The sequence below is a fragment of the Heteronotia binoei genome, chromosome 1 (assembly GCF_032191835.1).
Source record: "Heteronotia binoei isolate CCM8104 ecotype False Entrance Well chromosome 1, APGP_CSIRO_Hbin_v1, whole genome shotgun sequence".
Taxonomy (NCBI): Eukaryota; Metazoa; Chordata; class Lepidosauria; order Squamata; family Gekkonidae; genus Heteronotia; species Heteronotia binoei.
The window spans coordinates 44,635,802-44,657,158 of NC_083223.1; positions in this window are offsets into that span (position 1 = coordinate 44,635,802).

Consider the following 21,357-nt stretch of genomic DNA (forward strand, 5'->3'; position numbering starts at 1 on the left):
GTTCCTGCTACAAAAAAAGCCCTGCGCAGTGGTATCATTCAAAATGGCCCTTAAACATTTGCCACATGTGCTGGCCAATATAGACAGTATAGATATGTAAACCTACTATTCTCCTTGCCTACAAAATATAGGATGTTCATCACCCAGCAGACATAGGCTAGCCTGGGGTGGGCCAATTATGGGCAATCATCTCTCTTTTTGGATTGCAACATATATGCAGCACTACTGAACCATCAAAAAAGATGTACACCTCTTTTGAACGTTTGGAACTGGGTTACAAATACTTGGCACACTGATTTCCTGTTCCAGTCCTTAATTTGTTGTTTGTTTATTTATTGGGCGGAAACACAATACCGTGTTGGTTGGATCACATGTATGCTTTCTTGCACAATAAATTGGCAGAAAAGACACAACACAGTAAAACAGGTGCTTTAATCCTGCTGGATTGGCTGGAGTAGGGGGTAGCTTCATGGTTTATCTCTCTGTTCTGGCTTTGCACATTCTGTCTGACAGAGTTAGTTACTTCATGAAAGTTCAATAGCATATTCTTTGAGTTTGCAGAACTTTTTTGTAGCAGGAACTCCTTTGCATATTAGGCCATGCACCCCAATGTAGCCAATCCTCCAAGAGGTTACAGGGCTACAGGGCCTACTGTGAGCTCCAGGAGGATTGGCTACATCAGGGGTGTGTGGTCTAATATACAAAGGAGTTCTTGCTACAAAAAAAGCCCTTTTATGATGAGATGTTTCCTGTGGTAAAGGGACACACCATCCCAGGTATATACATTAAAAAACACCCATGTCTTTGCCATGTGAATGTTGGAAATTACTCTCTAGGAGTTCTCAGAGGTATCCTAGTCTTCCAACATAGCAAAAGGTGATTAATATGTTAATGAGTGGAGCCCAGATAAACAACAGCGTTCTTTACCATATCAAGAAGCAGCTACCAGAATTTTCTAGAGAGGTTGGTCTTTTTGCAAAGGCACTCTAACTTTTGGGAAGACTCATATATTTGGGGGAATTGAAGAGAAGGGCACCCAGGTAAATGAGAGTGTATGACTAAAAAGGATGTCAAAAAATGGTGGGGAAAGGTAAAAAAAAAGATAAACAGAGCCTGAATAAAGAATGTGGAAACTTAAAGAGTATTCAGACAACTCCTTTTTTTATGTATTATCTTGAGGGAGAAAATTTAAACCTAGGAACGGAAGATAGTGTTTTAATTAACATTTTATTTTCCTGGGTTCAGATGCTGTTCATCGTTGCTTAGCTGCTTCTTTTTCGTCTTCTTCTTCCCAGTGACTGCTTATAAATGTTTTACCTCTTTTGAAAATTTGCTGGATTATTTTGATCTCTGCCTGCATATAAAGCTTAAACTTGGTTCATAATTTGGAAGAGAGTACCTGGTTGTCCTGTCACAATTCAGGGATGCCCCTGTTGCCTTATGATGGCAGCCTAGAGCAATATTGAGTTGTCCAAGGGAATGCTGGAATAATGCTGGAGAGGTGAAACCTCATTGTGGATGAGCAGTTGGAGTTTAGACCTCCCAAGTAAACTGCACATCCTCTATGGTAGAAGCAGGTTCCTGCAGATCCCATTTTACTACATTTTAAAACGAATGCTTTTAAAACATATGCAAATTAAAAGATAAAATGCTCTTCTCAGACTTCATTATTTATCCCCAGAATGATGGGAGGGGGGTTGCTTCTACATACACAATCATTGCACATAGCAGTAATTCAAAGAACAAATTCAAGGAAAATGATTCAGAAATAGAAATTTAATATGTTCATTGCCTTTTCACAGTACACCCCCAAAACAAAAAAACAAAGGCAGAAAATGATCCGAGACAGCTTTGTTTTATAAGCAGTTAGTTCAGAAATAAAATATTACTATTGTCAGTTATTGTGCTTCTTATAACTGCCTCCAAGCTTTCAGCAATAACATTAAGAGAGAGGAATTCTGGAACATGGTGCTAAACAAATTAAATTTCAAATGTCTCAGCCTGCTAGTTGTTTACTTGATATATTAAAACAAGCACACACACTCTTGCCCCACAAGATCTACATCAAACAGTGTCTAACATTAATCTCATGCCAGAAACTATTAAGCAGATGCAACATGGAGTCTCGCTGCATGAGAAGGCCTTATAAAGGAATTATGATGTGTGTGATATACGCACCAACCATTTGGTTCTTCATGAGATGAAATGGCAAGATAAATAAAGTCAAGAAGTGTTAGGACAGGATGATTAATGAAACTGTTTACTGGTGGAAATCCTTAAGCAGTGGCAATTCTCAGTAGCTGGAAGCTGTGAAGAGTTGGATGTAGGCAAACAAACCACAACTTCACACAAACAAACCTAGTTGCCTTCAACTGAGTCAGGCCATTGGTCAATCAGCATCAGTATTGTTTGCTCTGACTGGCAGCAGCTCTGCATGAACTCAGGGTGAGCTCTTTCATCTCACCAACTCTTTCATCCGTTTTACTGGAGATAGTGGGGAAAGAACCTGGGGGCTTTTCGGTGCAAACCAGATGCTCTGCTACTGAGACAAAGTCTCTCTCCTTTATCCCAGCAAGATGGAAGTGCTGTTGTTTTGAAACAGAAGCCATTCAAAGATTAGGTTTTCAGCCTGTGATGCAGGGCTGCAGCCAGCTAGGGGGTTCACAGAGGTGGTACCCCCTATAGAATAGGTGGTACTTCCCTTTCAGTGAAAGGGAAGATTGAGTGGGGATGCTGCAGATTCTATAGGGGCCCCTGTGCCCCCCCAAGCTGTCTATGGCCATACTGTGATGGATCTTCCTTCCTTCCTTCCTTCCTTCCTTCCTTCCTTCCTTCCTTCCTTCCTTCCTTCCTTCCTTCCTTCCTTCCTTCCTTCCTTCCAGCCAGCATTTTGATCCCTTTTGGTCAAATGGCCTTTCCTACTAAGTCCCAGCTAGAGATGGAGAAAGGGAGCCTTGCCACCTCTAAAGGTGAGACTGAAAGGAAGGTTCTTGTACTGGTCTCCCTTGATGATTTAGGTCCATAGTCTGAGAGTGCTCCTGACCTGGCCTTGCTTTTGAGAAGCTAGATGAGATGAAATGTAGAACTTCCTGGAGCTTACAGTAGGTCCTGTACTAAGAGCCCTGTAAGCTCTTGGAGGATTGGCTATGTCAGGGTTGTATGGCCTAATATGCAAAGGAGTTCCTGCTAGAATTCTACCCCAGTTGCATCCATGGAAGGAAATGTAAATGAAAGGCTCAGCAAATGTTGTGACAAAAAGAAGCCATTATAATTTAGCCCAAGGGTGGCCAAACTTGCTTAATGTAAGAGCCACATAGAATAAATGTCAGATGTTTGAGAGCCACAAGACATGAACGTCAGATGTTTGGGAGCCGCAAGATGGGAAGGAAGGAAAGAAGGCAGGCCGGCAGGCAAGCAAATAGACGGGGGAGGGAGGGAGATGTGGAAAGAAAGCAACTAACTTTAAATGCATTCTCCAAACTGGTGGCTGGCTTAGCTTGGAGAAGTGATTTAAAGAGAGAAATGGCTTCTCCAAGCTGGCCAATGAGGCAGTGGGGGCTTTGATAGCCACACAATATGTGTGAAAGAGCCACATGCAGCTCCTGAACCAGTTTGGTCACCCCTGATTTGCCTTTAAGAACAATAGCAACAGGGCAATATTATGGGACATTAAAACAACTGTATATTATAGATCAACCATGAAAATCCTGGTTTTGTCCTTCAGTTTAAAACATATTTTTGGAACACTGAACATCTTACACAAAGCTGCTGGTTTGATGTTATTGGGAGTTACATAATATTGATTTAATTCTCCTGCTGATTGAATATGTCAGCATGAAAACTAAAACTCACTAAACATTTTGCTTTAACAGCCATTAAAACTGGGTCACTGAATGTCCAAGGGAAAAGAGAGCAAAAACCCTGTGAGTAAATTAAATATTTGTTTATTTGAAGCTTCAGGACTAGGGATGGGCATGAACTGGGAAAATGTGGTTCGATTTGGTTCATAGTTCATGGCAGATTCATGAACTGAACCATGAGCCATCATGAACTAAAAAGACTTCATAAGAAAACAACCAGTTTGTGATGTGGTAGTAGAATGCACTCCAATGTGCTAGAGACACCAAACCTAACAGGAATCTCTGGCTGACTGTCTTCTACCTACCCTCCAAGTTTGGTGATGATTGGGCATATGGGGACTGAGTTGTTCATTCGCACAGTCGAGTCCGACTCTTTGCAACCCCATGGACAAAGTCATGCCAGTCCCTCCTGTCTTCTACCATCCTCCAAAGTCTGCTCAAATTCGTGTTTGTTACATCAGTAACACTGTCTAGCCATCTCATCTTTTGCCATCCCCTTCTTCTTTTGCCTTCTGTCTTTCCCAGCATCAGGATCTTCTCCAGTGAGTGCTCCCTTCTCATTTGGTGGCCAAAGTATTTGAGCTTCAGCTTCAGCATCTGACCTTCCAGGGAACAGTCTGGGTTGATTTCCCTTAGGACTGACTGATTTGATCTTCTTGCAGTCCAAGGAGCTCTCAAGATTCTTCTCCAGCACCACAGCTCAAAAGCATCTATTCTTCTGCGCTTGGCCTTCCTTATGATCCAGCTCTCACAGCCATACATTAATAATGGGGATACCACTGCTTTGACTATACGGACTTTTGTTGGCAGGGTGATGTCTCTGCTTTTTATTATATTGCCCAGGTTCACCATATCTGTCCTCCCAAGGAGCAAACGTCTTTTAATTTCACGGCTACAGTCACCATCTGCAGTGATCTTGGATCCCAGAAATGTGAAGTCTGTCACTACTTCCATGTCTTCCCCTTCTATTTGCCAAGGTGTGATGGGGCCAGATGCCATGATCTTAGTTTTTCTGATGTTGAGTTTCAAGTCTACTTTTGTGCTCTCCTCTTTCACCCTCAACAAGAGGTTCTTTAGATCTTCCTCACTTTCTGCCATTAGAGTGGAGTCATCTGCATATCTGAGGTTGTTGATGTTTTTCCTGGCAGTCTTAATTCTGGCTTGTGCTTCATCCAGGCCAGCATTCCACATGATGTACTCTGCATATAAATTAAATAAGCAGGGTGACAATATACATCCTTGTCAAACTCCTTTTCTTATTCTAAACCAATCAGTTGTCCCATATCCTGTTCTGACAGTTGCTTCCTGACCCTTATACAGGTTTCTCAGGAGACATGTGGGGAACTGAGTTATGCCCCTCCATATAAGGTACCCTCAGGAAAGTGCTTTCTGGGAAATGATAGGTGCTGGTTCAAGAGTGTATAGAATTGGTTCTGTGCAGGCTAGAGACACCAAATTCACCTTGAAATTCTGGCTGACTCTTCTCTATAAGCTCTCAAATCTATGTGAATATTGGATTTATGGGGTTTGAGTTACAGCCCCCCAAAAGAAGGTGCCTCCCATTTTCCATTTTTTCCAACTGAGGGGGAGAAACAGCAAATAAACCAAGGGCAATAAAAGCCCCGCAGAACAGAATCAAAGTCCATGAGAATCTCTGCAGTAGAAACTGAAGGTGAGGTGTATTTTTGCAAGCCAGAAAAATCAGTGCAATCTGCCCAGCAGAACTAGTGGCAGTGCAAACCTAAGAAAATATCTGCAATAAGGTGGGGTGAGGGGTATTTTTGTGAGCCCAGCAGAAACAGTGCAATGTACAGTGCCCAGCAGAACCAGTGAAATCAAAGATATGCAATGCCAGTTTGATAGGGCTGATGTCCAGCACAGAATCACTCTCGAAGCAAGGGTGAGGTTTTCTGCAAGCCCAGCAGAACCAGTGCAATGTTCCAGTGCCCAGAAGAGAGATGTACTAAAAGGAATGGCGTGATTGCCCATTGGGAACAATGGTAGAGACTTGAAGACCCATTGGATATAATTGGAGTCAGGAATGACAATTGACTTGCATGGGTTCCATTAAAATACATTACAGCATAAAATCATTGAAATGCAAACGAGGAGTGGATATTCAATTAATGTCTCTGGGCCCAGATAAAATGCTCTGGGACTGGAATTACAGCTCCCTCCCAAGTAGAATGACAGTCCCTGGGAGTAACCAAAGTGTTCTAGGGTTAAAATAATATTGCAAGCTACACAGACAAAACAAACAGCAAACCTCAATCTCCCTCCCCCCTCCTTGCTTTGACATTTGGCAAACATTTTGATCAAGTGGAGACAATCTGTCTTACTGGAAATGTATCAATTCATGAAACACCATGAACCACCACAAACTGCTTGAAAGTCTGTGGAAAGTTCATGCCAGTTGACCTGCCACATATTTCAGTTTGCAATCCAAAATCTGGCCAGAATTTGTCATGCACTTGAGTTCTTTCATGTCCATCCCTAGATAGGTCTATCAGTGGCTACTAGCCATTGTGACTGAGGGGAAGCTCCACATTCAGAGGCACTAAATCTCTGAATCCCAGAGCCAGGAGGCAACATCAGGTGAAGGTCTCAGTCTCTATGCCCTGTTGGAACTACTGGCAACTGTGCAAGACAGGGTGCTGGACTAGATGGACCACAGGGTCTGATCCAGCAGGGCTCTTCCTATGTTCTTAAGTATTCAGACACACATTGGTCTGGAGGCAAGAGGTGGTATTGCCTAAGATGAGGGAGACCTCTGGCTCTCCTTGCCTCCTCATTAATCGCCACCTTATTTCCCCAGAAATGTTTGCCCTAACATGTTGCAGTTTAACATCTTACATCCATATTGGACTACTCAAGGAGAAAAGCACACATCATCGTGAGTAAAGACAACATAATCTAGTTTTCGGCTTCTTTCTTGAAAGTTGTCGATGCTAGTGGATAAAATGTTTGCAGCCTAGTTCAATCTATTAACATTTCCTAAAGGTATAATTTAAGAGTAGAACAACTATCTACAACTGTGCTATTTTTTCCTCTACACATTGAACAAAATGGACTGCAGGAGAGTGCATTTTTGAATCAGTATTAATTGTTTGTGTTGGTGGTTCTTGCTTATGGCAAGGCACAGTAATGCACTGGGATTATCAGAGTTCCCAAAAGTGTTCCAGTGATTAAATTTACAACAGGTATTTTCCTTTTCTTCTTGTTGTTGTTTCCCCCCCAGCCTTGATTTAAGGAAATTCTTTTATATATTTCCTAAGGCACTGCAATCCATTATTGCTGGTGATCTTCTTAAATGGCTGAAAGAATTGAACATTTCCCTCTGTTTTCATCCAAAAGTCAATGTATTGCTTTATGCATTTATGCTGGAAAATAAAAAAAAGCATGTCTAATTGTACATGCAGAGGTGAATAGTCTGAAAAGAAAATGAACCCAAACAATTAGCTAATCCCTGCAAATGAAGCCCATTTACTTTTGTTCTTGGAAATGTTAATTATTCCTTATAGCTATACTTTGGTGCAGATGTGTAGGAGTCAATTTGTTTGGAGTCCATTGTATGTTTCCTCCTTTATCCCTCTTTAAATAGCAATGTTGGGTTCTGCTATTTAAAATAATCAGCATCAATTAATGTAATCTTAACGTACGCATGTGATTGCTTAATAATCTGAATACAAAGATATTAAGATAACAAGGGGGGATTCTGAACATATTTAATCATAACCCTGAAATTATAAATCTTATTTGTAGGAACTACCTAAACAAATTCTATTTCAGAACCATGACATCAGGGTAATGGAATTGTTATTGACTTAATGGCTAATTGCTTTATTAGTGTTAACTAACAGCCAAATTAGACACTATGCACAGATGCATGTAAAAATTTCCTGACTTCTTTAAAATGAAAAAGAACCTTGGGAGTCTTTGATCAGAAGCAAAAGAGTAGGAGCTGGGAAGCAGAGATGCTTAATCTTTTCCTTGCTGAGAATCCCACCCCCTTAGTCACTCACCAATTGGGGTCAAAGGTGATATGATTAAATAAGAACCATTTTTTCCTCCAATGTTCTTTTCTCTACCAGAATAGCTGGTGGCTTCTGGCATCCACAAATGTTACAGGTGATCAAGTTAACACACAGCACCATGGTGGCCACCAAATGGCTAATCCCAGTCATTCACCGGGCAGCCACAGAAAATTCTTGAAATGGTTTTATTTGAACTTGCCAAATCTCAAGTGACTGTGTGGTGAAATGGTTGCCCACAATTTCATTTTAAAGAAAAGTGTTTTCTTTTCTAATGGTAGGCAATAAATAATCCACAGGTTATTTTGGTATTTTGTATGAAATGTCAAAAGCCACAGTGAGCCCATGGCACAAACATCAGAATGGAGCCTGTCCATTCATTAGGCAGTGGTTCTCAAGCTTTTTGAAGTCAGATCCACTTCTATATGTACTGTGCTTTTCTGGATCCACGAACACTCCATGTTACTTTCTTTGTCCCCAACACAAAACACAGGTCCCCTCATATCAGTTAACATTTGTACATCCCATTTTTCATTGCTGATATTTATGACTGCACAGCAGTACCGAGCAGCAGGCTGTATTTCATGGCCAGTTTGCACATTATTCAGAGACAAAAACAAGTGTGTCATGGGCAGCCCAATTCAGACATATGTGGCGAGTGACCGCTCAGGCATGGGCAGATCTATGGTGCCGCTCGTTGGCTTCTAAAGGGGAAATGGTACACCATGCTGGGAGAGGGAAGAGGGGTCCAACGAGCAAGAGAGAACCCGTTGCCATGGTGATTCTGCCCAGGGTCACTCCATTATCCCGCTGCTGAGGCGGGGTTGGGGGAGGCGCAGGCTCACGCAGGACCACAGGATTGGCCAGCCCATTGCACGTGACCAGACAAGGGGCTGGAAAGCCCACGCCTGAGAGGCTGTCAATCCCCCCACTCCCTCCCGCTGTCAGAGACTCTGCCAATGGCAGGCTGGCGGCCAGGGGCATGTGCGGACATGCAGGAAGTGCCAAGTGCAGGAGTTCCCTATCCTAGACAGCAGCGAGAATGTGTGTCTGGGAGCAGCCAGACCAAGTCCAAAAGACACCACCACCACCACCCAAAGCCCCCTCTCCCTGCCCAGTGTTGCCCTGCTGCCGCCCCCCACCATATGCAAGGAACACCTCCCCTGGGGGCCACAGAACTTGGAGTGTGAGCCGCTGGGCATGCATCCACTTCAGCAAGCCCCCCCCCCCTAAGTGCCCAGCACACAGCAGCCCTGTGCAGTCAGGTAGGCCGTCAACCCGGGCAGGCTGAGGGGTGGCACCCCCTCTCCCTTGTCCAGCCATGTGGGGGGCAGTGTGGCAGCTCATAGTCCATTCCCCGCCCTCAAGAACCAGGCACTCCCTTGAAGAGGCCACTGACAGAGGGAGGGATTGGCCTGGGAATGTGCAGCATATGCCAAGCAGGAGAGACAACAGAGGGCACAGCTTAGACTTTATTTTTCCAGAACAGAGTGCAGCAGTTTCCATGGTGCGCGCTGGCCAGTCTCGCCATGGGCAAGGCGCCGCTCCGAGTGGCGGGCAGAAGCAGCTGAGGGAGTGGGGGGGTGGAGCAGCACACGCGAAAGCCTCTGTGTTGGAGTCCCACATGCAAAATGAAGACAGAGATCAAGAGCACCTGCAGGGGTGGTGGCTGGAAGAGCAGGCTGCGTTTTAGCCAAGCGCTCACTTAAAGGGACAGTCTCTGACCCACCTCCCCGCAACGGGGCAGCTGCCACACACACATGCCCCATGCCCCGCCAGGGGTTGGGAACACGGCAGAGGGCAGACCAAGGGAAGGGAGCAGGTGGAAGCACAGGGGAGCAAGGTCAGCAGATGCCCCCTGCCAAAGCCCACTACCTGATTCAAGTGCCAGAGACCCTCGCACACCGAGCAATCGAGAGCGAGGGGAGGGGGAGGCAGGAGAGAGGACAGTGGAACTTACCCAGCCATGGGTGAAACTCCTTGCATGCAGAGCCTCCGGGAGCCCAGAACCTGTGGAGACCTGGAAACAAAAGCAGTTAGCCTCAGGGGAGAGACCTCTCTCTCCCCCTCACAAGTCACATACTGTCAAAGCAACCATGAGGTGCAAAACCCATCACCAACGTGCTTGCCTGTCCCTCAAGTCCGTATAGCCGGGAGCTCACCGGCAAATCTTCCCACCACACGCTCCTCTCCCTAACAACTGAGTTGTGTGAGGCCAGAGCAGAAGTATTTCTAGGAGTTCATCAGCCTGAGGTGCAAGGGGATTGGCGACGCAATCACACCGCTCCCTAAGCAGCGGAGGCGACCTTTGTTTTTGGTTTCAACGAGTGCCTATGGGGCATGCCGCCGTTTTTGCAGGCATAAAGTTGTGCCTCTCAGGGGGACGTGTCATGGGCCAAACTGCTCAGGAAGCCACCTACTCCACCCCCCAACTCCACCCCCTCCTCCGCCTGAATGCCACACTCTGCCTCACTTCCACCCAAGCTCGGGGGCAGGCCTCAGGCGCTGCTATCCTCAAACGGAGCGGCACTCAAGAGGCCCTCCGACCACAGAACTCCCTTCCTGTGTCTTCCTGTGCCCACATAGTGGCTCGTCTGCTCCCAAAAGACTTTCCGCCGCCGCCCCCCCTCTGGATTGCGCTCTAAGCCTCTGAGAGCTTTCTTCCCTAGCTTGCTCTGTTCTTTTCCTCTCTCCTTGAGACCCATCTGAGAAAGAGCTGAGACCCACCTTTGGTTATGGACCTGAAGTTCAAAAACCATTGAGTATGGGGAAGGGGTTTGTAGCCATAGGACTGATGTCCAGAATGTATAGTGGCAAGATAACATGGGAAAGTTGTAATTATCCATGTGATGCTTTTCTTGAAATTCAAATGAGATGAAAATTGAAAACTCTCTCATTTAATCCTTAGGATTTTTGAAGCAAAAAGACAAGAGGTGGCATCATCAATCCTTGCTACCTGTTCAGATTGAAAATATGGATCAACCTCGTCTGTGTATCAGATTATACAATGGACATAATGCAACCTGCACAGTTCCTATACATCAAGTTTGAGAGAAAAGTTCAAGATCCAGAGAAGTCTGCTAGCACCTAAAATAGAGAGACATTGGACTACGATTTAATTTGGAGTGCTTAGGACTTATTTTTGAGACTATTTCTCTTTACCAGTTGGATGGTGAAGTGTTGCTGTGCTTTGTATTAATCTTATGCATAATGAGTATGCATAATGTGGTAACATCTATTTTGCTTTATAAAATGTTGTATTGCTTTAAGAGGATTGCTATTTTTGTCTCAGTTCATTTTTTTTGGTGTACTGTGGATATACAGAGAGCCAGTTTGGTGTAGTGGTTAAGAGTTCTTGTACAGTAATCTGGGAGAACTGGATTTGATCCAGGCCCATAGCCACGGGGGGGGGGGGGGGGGCTAAGCCCTTCCACCCAACCTCTGCTTCCAACTATATGGCCCCTCCATTGCTCCCCCCGTCCCCCCTTCCCCACCACTCCTATGACCCACTATCTTCACCACCACTGCTCTGGCGGCCCCCAATCTCCCCACCACTCTATCAGCCCCTGCCCTCCTCTACAGAGCCTCCCCCTCCCACCCATCTGGTAAAGCGCCGGCTCCCAGGGCTCTTTCAAGGAGCCCCCCCCCCCTGTCGACCAGCTGATTGGTGGGAAAAGCAGCGCTGAGGCTGGTCCTTCCCACCGCTGGCGCTCCAGTGCTGAACATGCTGAGAGCACCGGAAAGCTGGCAGAGAAGCCGCCGGCATCAGCGCCGCTTTCCCACCAATCAGCTGATCAGCGGGCGGGGGGTTCCTTGAAAGAGCCCCGAGAGTTGGTGCTTTACCAGGTGGGTGGGAGGGAGGGAGGGGGAGGTGCTGCAGAGGAGGGTGGGGGCTGACAGAGCAATGGGGTGGAGAGAGTGGGGACCGCCAGAGCGAGGGGCCCCTCCACCTAAAATTTTATTTCCTGGGCCCCTCCACCAGAAATTTTCTGGCTACGGCCCTGGTTTGATCTCCCACTCCTCCATATGCAATTGCTGAGTGACCTTGGGTCAGTCACAATTCTCTCAGAGCTGTTCTCTCTTTTTTTTAAGTATTTCTTTTTTTATTAATCCATTTAGTCTGTTACAACAAACATTTGTAGCTATATACATTTCTATCTCTCCCTCCCTCCCTTCCTCCCTCCCTTTACTCTTAGTCTTTTCACCCCAGCCATGCGCACAAAGTCTTAATCTTCCACTGAATGTCTTTTTTTCCTTCTTTCAATATCCAGTCTAGGTAGGTCTTCCATCTGGTCTTAATTTCATTAGATTTCCCTTCCCATGTTGTCTCTTTGTTGATTGACGCCACGATGTCTGACTGTATAAATTCAAACAAATAGTTGTGCCAGATTTCTACTGTCCATTTACTTTTGTCTTTCCAACCCAAAGCTATAACCGCCTTTCCCACCAGTATCATAGCCTTAACTAAATTTTGAATACTCCTATCCACTATCAGGCTGCTTATTGTACTTAACAACATTAGATTAAAATCTATAGTTAGTGTTATATTGCATACTTTTCTAATAATTTCGATAATTTCCTTCCAAAAGGTCTTTACTTCTGAACATTCCCACCACATGTGTGCATACCAACCATTAGAGAGCTTACAGTGCCAGCATAATGGGCTTACCTCTGGAATCATGTTAGCTAGAGTGGAGATAGTGGGCAACCTTGTCATACTCCTCCTTGTATGGAAAATGCTTGTGAATGTTCATTATTTACTCTTACTTTCGCAATTCCTCCTTTATAAATCTCCTCAGTTGCCTGTAAGAACCCTTTTCCTATCCCTATTTTCTTCAATATTTGCCATAAATACTCATGAGAAAGAGTGTCAAAGGCTTTATAAACATCCAATTTTAGTAACCCTATTTTCTTCTGCTGATCATGGTATAAGACATTGAGAATATTTCTAATGGGGTGTGCTATATTTCTACCTTTAATACACCCATATTGATCCCCTTTTATGATTGTCGGCATGACTTTCTGTAGTCTATTTGCCAATATTTTTGCAAAGATCTTGTAATCTTGGTTTAAGAGGCTTATAGGTCTATATGAACCTACTTCTTCTGGATCCTTCTGAGGTTTTAGGATTAATATTATTTCTGTTTCCCTCCATGTATCTGGGACATTCTTCCCTTTCAAAACTTTGTTAAAGACTACCTGCATTTCAGGTGCAACAATCTCCATCATTTCTTTATAAAATTCGCCTGTAAAACCATCTAGCCCTGATGATTTGCCTTTTTAAAATTCTTTTATTACTTCCCTTATTTCCTGAACTGTAATACCACCCTCTAGTAATTCTTTCCTTTCTTTCTTCAAAACTAGACTGGTTGTCTTCTGAAACTCTATTGTGGTCTTTTTTATATATAGATTTTTATAAAAGTTCTCAAAAGCCTTGATGATTTCCTTGGAGCTTTGTGTTGAGTTGTTATTAATTTTTATACTTCTAACCTTCTGTTTTGCTTTTTTGATCTTCAAATAGTTCGCCAATCTTTTCGCTGTGTTAATGCTATTCCTCTGAAAGTCGTTCCTTACCATAATTTCCTTTTTCCATATTGTAGCTATAACTAGTGCCTCCAACTGTTTTTGAATCTCTTTAATTTTGCTCTGTACTATAGGGCAATATTTTACCATTTTTTCCCTTTGTAACTTCTCTAGTTCTTGGAATTTGGTTTGTCTTTTTTCGTCCCTTTCTCTTTTTATACTCTTTTCGTTCTTTATACAATGGCCCCTTATTACAACTTCGGCAGCATCCCATAGTATATTAGTGGGTACCGTTCCTCTATTTTCCTTAAAATATAAATTCATCTGTGTTTTCATATATTTTCTGTCCTCTTCTTTCGCCATTATTAAATTGTTATATCTCCAGGGTCTATTTGTTGTGGTAATTTTAACTCCAATTCAATACTTATGGGAGCATGATCAGATATCCAGATTGGAAAGGTTGTAATCTCTTTTATAAACATATTATTATTCTTTTCCAGGATTATGTAATCTATGCATGACGCCGTTTTATGCTTACTGGATATATGTGTGGGCCTAGGTCATGAGCTTATAAACTCGTGTGCTTCTTTCAGGCCCCATTCCCCCAACTTAATATTTTTATTCTTTGTTATGTCCATATTAAAATCCCCTGCTACTATTATTTCTCCCTCTGAGAATTGTTGAATCTTCTTAAAGACCTTAATTAAAATTTTCTTTTGCTTTCTGTTTGGTGCGTATATGTTCACTATAGTAATTCATTTTCCTTCCAGTTTAAACTTAACTAATAGATATCTACCTCCCTTATCTGTTAATTTTTTGACATCCTCCAATGTAAAGTTCTTATGGATCAAGGTTGCCACCCCCCTGGCCTTGGAAGTCCCTCTAGGTTCTGCTAAGACCTGCCATTTTGGATCTTTTATTAATGGTTTTCTATCTTTTTGTGTGTGTGTCTCGTAGACACACCAAATCTATCCTTTGTTCTCTGGCTATTTTAGTTAACCTGTATTTCTTGAGGTTTGATGTTAAACCTTTTACATTCAGTGAAAGTAGTCTTAGGGCAATTTCCCACACAGCTTACCGAGGAGCGAAGTCCCTCCTCACCACGCCGCGTCTGCTCGGATTTCCCACCAACTGCTCCACGGAATCAGGAAGTGCCGGACCTTTTGCATCTCAAATGGAAATTTCTAAAACCCTAGTTTATGTTAGCAACGCAAAAGGTCCGGCACTTCCTGAATCCGCAGAGCAGTTGGTGGGAAATCCGAGCAGATGCTGCAAGGTGAGGAGGGACTTCGCTCCTCGGTAAGCTGTGTGGGAAATCGCCCTTATTGTCTTAACCATTTTCTTTGTTTTTTTTTTATCTTTGGCCTCCCTGGCTGTGGGTGATTTTCTTTATTTATTAGGAAGTACCCTCCCTTCCCCCCCTTCCCTGTGGTTCAGACAATAGTGTGAATGAAAATATCATCCCGTCTCCCCACGTTCCAGAGTGTATGCACCCCAATCCTCCCCTTACAGCTTATTCCATAAAGTTAGCTCATTGAACCTTTGTATACTTCCCTTCATGATGTTTCCTCATGAGAATCTGTCCTTCATCTTTTGTCGTGCCTATTTGATGCTCCTTCTCCTGTGTCGTCTGCTGCTTCCATGCCGTCCTCCACTCTTTGTTCTCCCAAGTCATCTGTGGCAATTCCCAGTAGTCTTAAGAGTTCCTTTGCCTCCTTAGGGTTTCGGGCTATCAACCTCTTCCTGTCTTTAAATATTATTATTGAAGATGGATACCTCCACGAGAATTTTACCTTATTATCATATAGTTTTTGCCTATAAGGTCTCATTTGATTTTTTTTCTTAATAGTTTCTTGACAAAAGACCTCTCTTACCCAGACTTTATTACCTCTAAAGGTCAAATCCTTCTTCTTTTTCAAAGTTTTATATACTTCTTGTTGTACCCTTTCTCTTGAGAATTTAATGATGACATCCCGTGGGGCTCCTCCTTTTCCTCTCCTCTGCAGTCTATGAGTTCTTTCAATTTCTTGGGGTTGTACCTTAACCCCATTTTGTTCTATCCAATCTCTAAGTGTTTCTTCTAAAAGCTCTATAGCAGCGCCCGCCTCACGGCCTCACTGGACCTCTTTATTTTAGTCTCTTCGGGGTATTTTACTTGTTTATTTGATGGGACCACAGCAGCTTTGTTTGTTCTTCCCACAAAATATAGGCTCTTGAGAACTTTAACTTAAACCACAGATTTATTGTAACACAAAGTTCTTAACTTGGGGATATGGGAGATATTTACACAGGCTAATATGTTGTTCAGTTGTTTCAGGCTTTACGTTCACTTTATCTTTTCTTGAGTTTCTCACAGTTACACAGTTCACAGTTTCCCTTTAACTCACTCTCCACCTCTAGCCAAGGTCTGGCCTCTTGGGATTGATGTGTCTAGTCTCACCCCTCGACTGGCGTCTCTCCTCTCAGCCCTTCTGGTATCTCAGACCCACATCCACTCCCTCAACCACCTCACTAGATCTTCAGAGTTGCCTATAGGTGTTTGTGACCGCTCAGGTCTTAACTGACTCACACACACACAGCCCTCGTGGCTGGTTTTGTCGAGCTTGCAGTCTCTGGAAGACTTCCCCGTCTCTGCCTCAAGCTCCTTCACAGGATCAGCTGCCCTCTCAGCCCTTCTGGTAGGCTCGAACTGACCCTCTCAGTCTCTGTCAGGTCCCCACTGACAGACTTCTCTGACAGGCACCTTCTCTGTCAGAAGCCAACTTGCCTGACTGCCTCAGCAGTTTCTCCTTCTCCACTTCTTTTCCCTCCCTGAGAGCTCTGAGCACTTTGCCCCCACCCTCAGGTCACCTGACGCAGCCCTGTGCGTCTTCAGTTTATGGTTAACCCATTGCTTTCCGTCACAAGCTCATTGTTTATCTCTTCTGAGATCCCTGCAAGTATAAGGTTGGCTCTCCTATTCTGGTCTGATATCACTATAAGATGGCTAGATAGCTGTTCTATTTTTTGTTTATTTTTAGTAGCCAGCTCATTAGCTGTGGTAGCCATTTGCATTGGTTCTTTAAATTCAGCTGCTAAGTCTGTAACAGCTTCCTTCACTGTTCTAATTTCCGCTGTTATCTGTTCCTGAGAAGTTGTTACTATATTTTAAAATACAGACAGTTGTTCGGAAAGCTCTTTTACAGTCTTCGCCATTTCTCCCATTATCTTCCAGTGAGTCTAATGAGAGCTTTGTGTTCACCCTGGGCGTTACCACCTTAGAAGGGTAATAAATAATTGCTTTCCTACCCTCTGAATGCTCAAATAGAAATTCCTTCATTCTCCAGAAACTCCTACATCAGTTTCCTCTTTTAATTGTCCTTGAGGATGGACTAATCGCCTTCTTTTTGAGCTTTTAAGATAATAGTTCTAAGGAGAGGTCGGGCAAGCTGCTGGCTTCTCTCAGCGCATGCGTACAACTCCTCTCAAGAGCAGTTCTCAAAAGAATTCTCTCAGTTTCACCTACCTCACAGGATGTCTGTTGTGGAGAGAGGAAGGGAAGGACATGGTAAGCCATTCTGAGTCTGAGTGAAGAACGGGGTATAAATCCAATCTCTTCCTCCTCCCAGTAAGCCCATGTCCAGAAGACGTCAACAGAGCAACTCTAAGCAAGTTACATCTATTTATCCATCAAAATCAATAGGTTTAGAAAATTATAACTGCTTAGGATGACACTGTAAGAGATACAGTTGCTACTTATGAAGGATTTAAAGGTTCTCCTACCACAAGAGTATGATGTAATGCCAAATTATGTGATTGCCTTTTCTTTTCCACAATTTACCATGGGTCTTCTCCACTTGCCTCAAATTAGAAGGGAGATTAAATTAATTTAAAAAATAATTAATTAAAAATATATTAATTAAAAAATTAATAAATCACTGCCTATATATCTAATAGAAAACCGTGTCCTGATCTGAGGGTACCTAAATCTGCAGAGCTGGTCCATTTATGCAGAAGTAAGATTTTTTTCAGCAAACTTTAGGGACACTCAAAGCTTGCAGAAAACATTTAAAATAGGGAAAATAGGAGTGGGAGTAAAAAAAACAAACCCAAACATGTGAGCCGCCATGTGCTCAGCCACAGATAACAAGGGAGACAGCTCTCAGGAACTGTGATGGGTGAAGGTAATGGCAGCTGACGAAGAGGGGAAGAGAGGGCAGGCAAGCGAACAAGCAAGCAGAGCTGGAAGTCAGGAAAAGGACTGGATTGCTGTCGATGCTGCCTGAAAGAAAAGAAGCTGGATGGGCAGAAAGACAGCACTGGTTGCTGGAATAAAGAAGAGGCAATGAAGCTTTGTCCTTCCTTTGACAGGGAGAGAAGATGGATAAATGATGGTGACTGAGAGAAGAGAGGGAGGAGGTGGTGTTGCTGCTTTTTGTTTGCCTAGTGCAAGCACATGAACCAGAAAGAAAAATGGCTGGGAGGGGAAGAGGAGTTGCAGTTCATCCCCACCAATGGAAGGAGTTGGGAGGAGCAAGAGTCACCAGGACAATGATGGCCGAGGCCGTGGCAAAAAACATGTGCTCACTTCTCTGGCTGCAGCAAGAAGCACAACTATATAAACATTCCAGGTTCCTGTGCTAGCATCCTATTGGACCATTCAAACCAGCAGGGGGCCTGTGATTGGAGCAGGGCAGCAGGGATTCGGATCCTATTGCCCATTATTCCTCAAGCTCGATCCTACAGGCTCCAATGAGCCAGGCATATAATAGACACAATACCAATCACATATATAACACATCCTGACTGTGCTCAAGGGAAATCAACAAGCCACAATAAATGGCGGAAAGTAAAGGCTGGCTCCAAGCTCTACTGCCTTCATTTGTCATCCACTCATAAGGTTCTCACAGGGCTGCTTCCTTCGTCCAGCCATGGTGGATGTAAAGAGTTTAAAGAAAGAAACTGTGTCTTCTGTCTTCAGGTGATTTCACACAAGAGGTTTGGCCTGACCTATCCCCGCCTCCCATTCGGATTAAATGCTCACAATCACACAAGCACATCTGACCACCAAGCCATTTCCATTCTCACCCTGTTTCCAGATGCCTTCTATCCAGATTTAAAAGCTACCTGGTTCTTCCCAGTAGTTTCCCCCTGAATCACATTTAGGTTGCTTATTCATTGGCCATCTGAATGCCTGGGTGCAATTCATAAGCAGAAGAGCAGTGTGATCACGCCAAGCTGTTTCCGGCACTTTCAATTTTTTTCCCTTAACCCCTCTCCAAGGAGTACTTGTGTTACAGGAAGTGCTTTGGGTTTCCTATTTTAATGGGGAAATTAGCTGGAATACCCAAACAGAGCTTTTAAAAGTTGAGATCTTTTGCCAATAATACGGAGGTCAGATAGCTCAGGAAATAACTCCACACGAGAATAAAATTTGAAATTGTTTACTGAAAATAATGTAGGTGTTGCAATACAATCACTCTTTACATATAAATTTAAGCATGAACACAAGACCTAAGGAAAAAGGGGTGAGATAATAGAGGAAAACAAGGAGAGACAAACAGAGTATACTACCTTTCTAGAAGATGGCGGATGTCCATGGAAAAATGGGGGTGGGAGCAGGCACGGCCAGCGTGACCTGCTCCAAAGGAACCCAATAACAGGGCATATCAGTGGGTACAAACTGTCAAGGCACCTAACAGAATGCACACCCTATGACTCCAGACCTGGGTAGTTATAGGGTTGGGAGGAGAAGTCTCTCTGCAGGGGCTTGATGGTGGGGAGATGGGAGATGATGGCCTTACTAGGTCATTACAATAGGTGTCTGGAGGTAAGACAAAAGGTTAACCTTGTACCTGTATGGCATAAAAACATAAGAGAAGTCATGTTGGATCAGGCCAATGGCTCATCCAGTCCAACACTCTGTATCACACAGTGGCCAATATATGTGTGTGTGTATACACACACACACACACACACACACACACACATATATATATATATATATATATATATATATATATATATATATATATATATAAGCTGGCTATGCTTGTAGCCGCCACCACCTCCTGTGGTAGTGAATTCCACATGTTAATCACCCTTTGGGTGAAGAAGTACTTCCTTTTATCCGTTTTAACTTGACTGCTCAGTCAGGCCACTCAGGAAGAGCAGTTTATGCTACAATTTAGTTTCGACATTCCCAGGAAACAATGCAATGGGATAACACAAAGGATATTGACAGAGATGATAAAGATGAGTCACTAGAAGGGGAAAGACATCGGAGGGATTACCCATTCACGCTGGCACATTCCTGTAATTTTCCATTGCATTCATCCGAAGAAGTGGCGGGGAGAAGGTCGCTCAGAGGCATGCCTTGCCTATGCAGCCCAGCCTTCCAACATGGAGTTTTCCTGGTCTCCATCTTGGGGCCATCTAGGGACACACAGGCTAGCTTGAGGGGCCCCCCATGTCGTTTAGGGTTATCCTCTTTATTCGGCAATGCTCTGGTATCACTTGTGTGCTTCTCTGCTTGAGAGCACACACCAGGGGATTTTTTTAAAAAAACAACAACCCTTTCCACAGTGGTTCCGTGGCTGAAGCACACTAGCTGTCTGAATGGGCAACCCTGGACTGCTGTCAGGAACCTGCTGCTTCAACGGTGGCTGTCTGATAGTCCAGAAACAGATCAAACTCAAGCGGTTTTTTTGCTGACAGGATAATATTGCATCAATTTCCCAGTGTAAAACCACACTTCCTTTCTCATCTAGTTGGATTAGTAGCAACAGTGAAACACTAAATCCAAGAATAGCTCTTTATAAAACCTGTATACAGTTCTGTCAAAAATTAAACAGGGCTTTAAAACATAACAATGCTAAAAGCATTACAGAAAAGAGGACATTCATTCCCCACCAAATTGCAGTAGTAATGAGAACTACCCACAACAGAATCCATTTTGTGTGGTCCCCACTTGTATATACATATAGGGATGGTTCATGATTCGTGGTTCATGATTCATAAACTGGACCATGAACTGATAGGCTGATTCATGAACTGAACGAGTTTGAATTGGTTTGTGAGACATTTAAAGTTTAAACCCCCATTTGCTGCTCCTCACAAAAAGTGGTAGGGAGCAGAAACAAGGGTTTAAATGAATCTGAGCCATTTCACAAACTCTGCTGCTTTCCACGGGAAGCAGAAAGCAGGGGTGAAATGGTTCCGAGCTGTTTAAACCAAACAGCTGAGCCATTTAAGCCAAAGAATTGGGGGGTTTTGTGAAGAACAGAAAGCAGGAGTTTAAATGGCTAGAGCCATTTAAATCCTTGCTTTCTGTTTCACGAATCCCCATGAATCAACTCAAACTGCATCAACTTTTGTGGAAGTTAACGGCTGACCTTCAGTTTGGGAATATTGCTTCATGAACCATGAACCAGCTAAAATTTGTGTTGAACTTTAGTTTGTGAGCTGATCCTTGATCATCCCTATGAATCTTAAGCAACTTAAGTTAGAACATACAAAGAACAAATAGAAGGATTCCCTCCCACACACAGAAAAGTTATTTCCCCCTGCAGTGACTGTTCCCTGAAAAGTTTCTCCTGAGTGGTAAATGGGAACTGCAATAGGGAATAGAACTGGCAGAAATTCCCTGAACTCCTCTTTTGTGAGCCCCTGCTCCATTGGTGAAAGAGCTTAGTCAAGATGGGCACCTAGATCTAAGCCATGATAACAAGACTAGGTTATTGTAAGGTATTCTATGGCTGCTAACAGATGGGTGGTTTGGAGCAGATAGGAGGTGTCCCAAATCGGGCCAGCTCAGAAAGAACTGTCCCAAACCATCCACACACTCTAGTGCATGAAAGTGGTAGCTTTTTGAGCTGCTCTGAGGATGCCAGAGGACGGGATGAGGACGGGATGGGAATGGGTGGCAGATGTTAGCTTTTGAAAGGATTTTTCATATGGGTTTC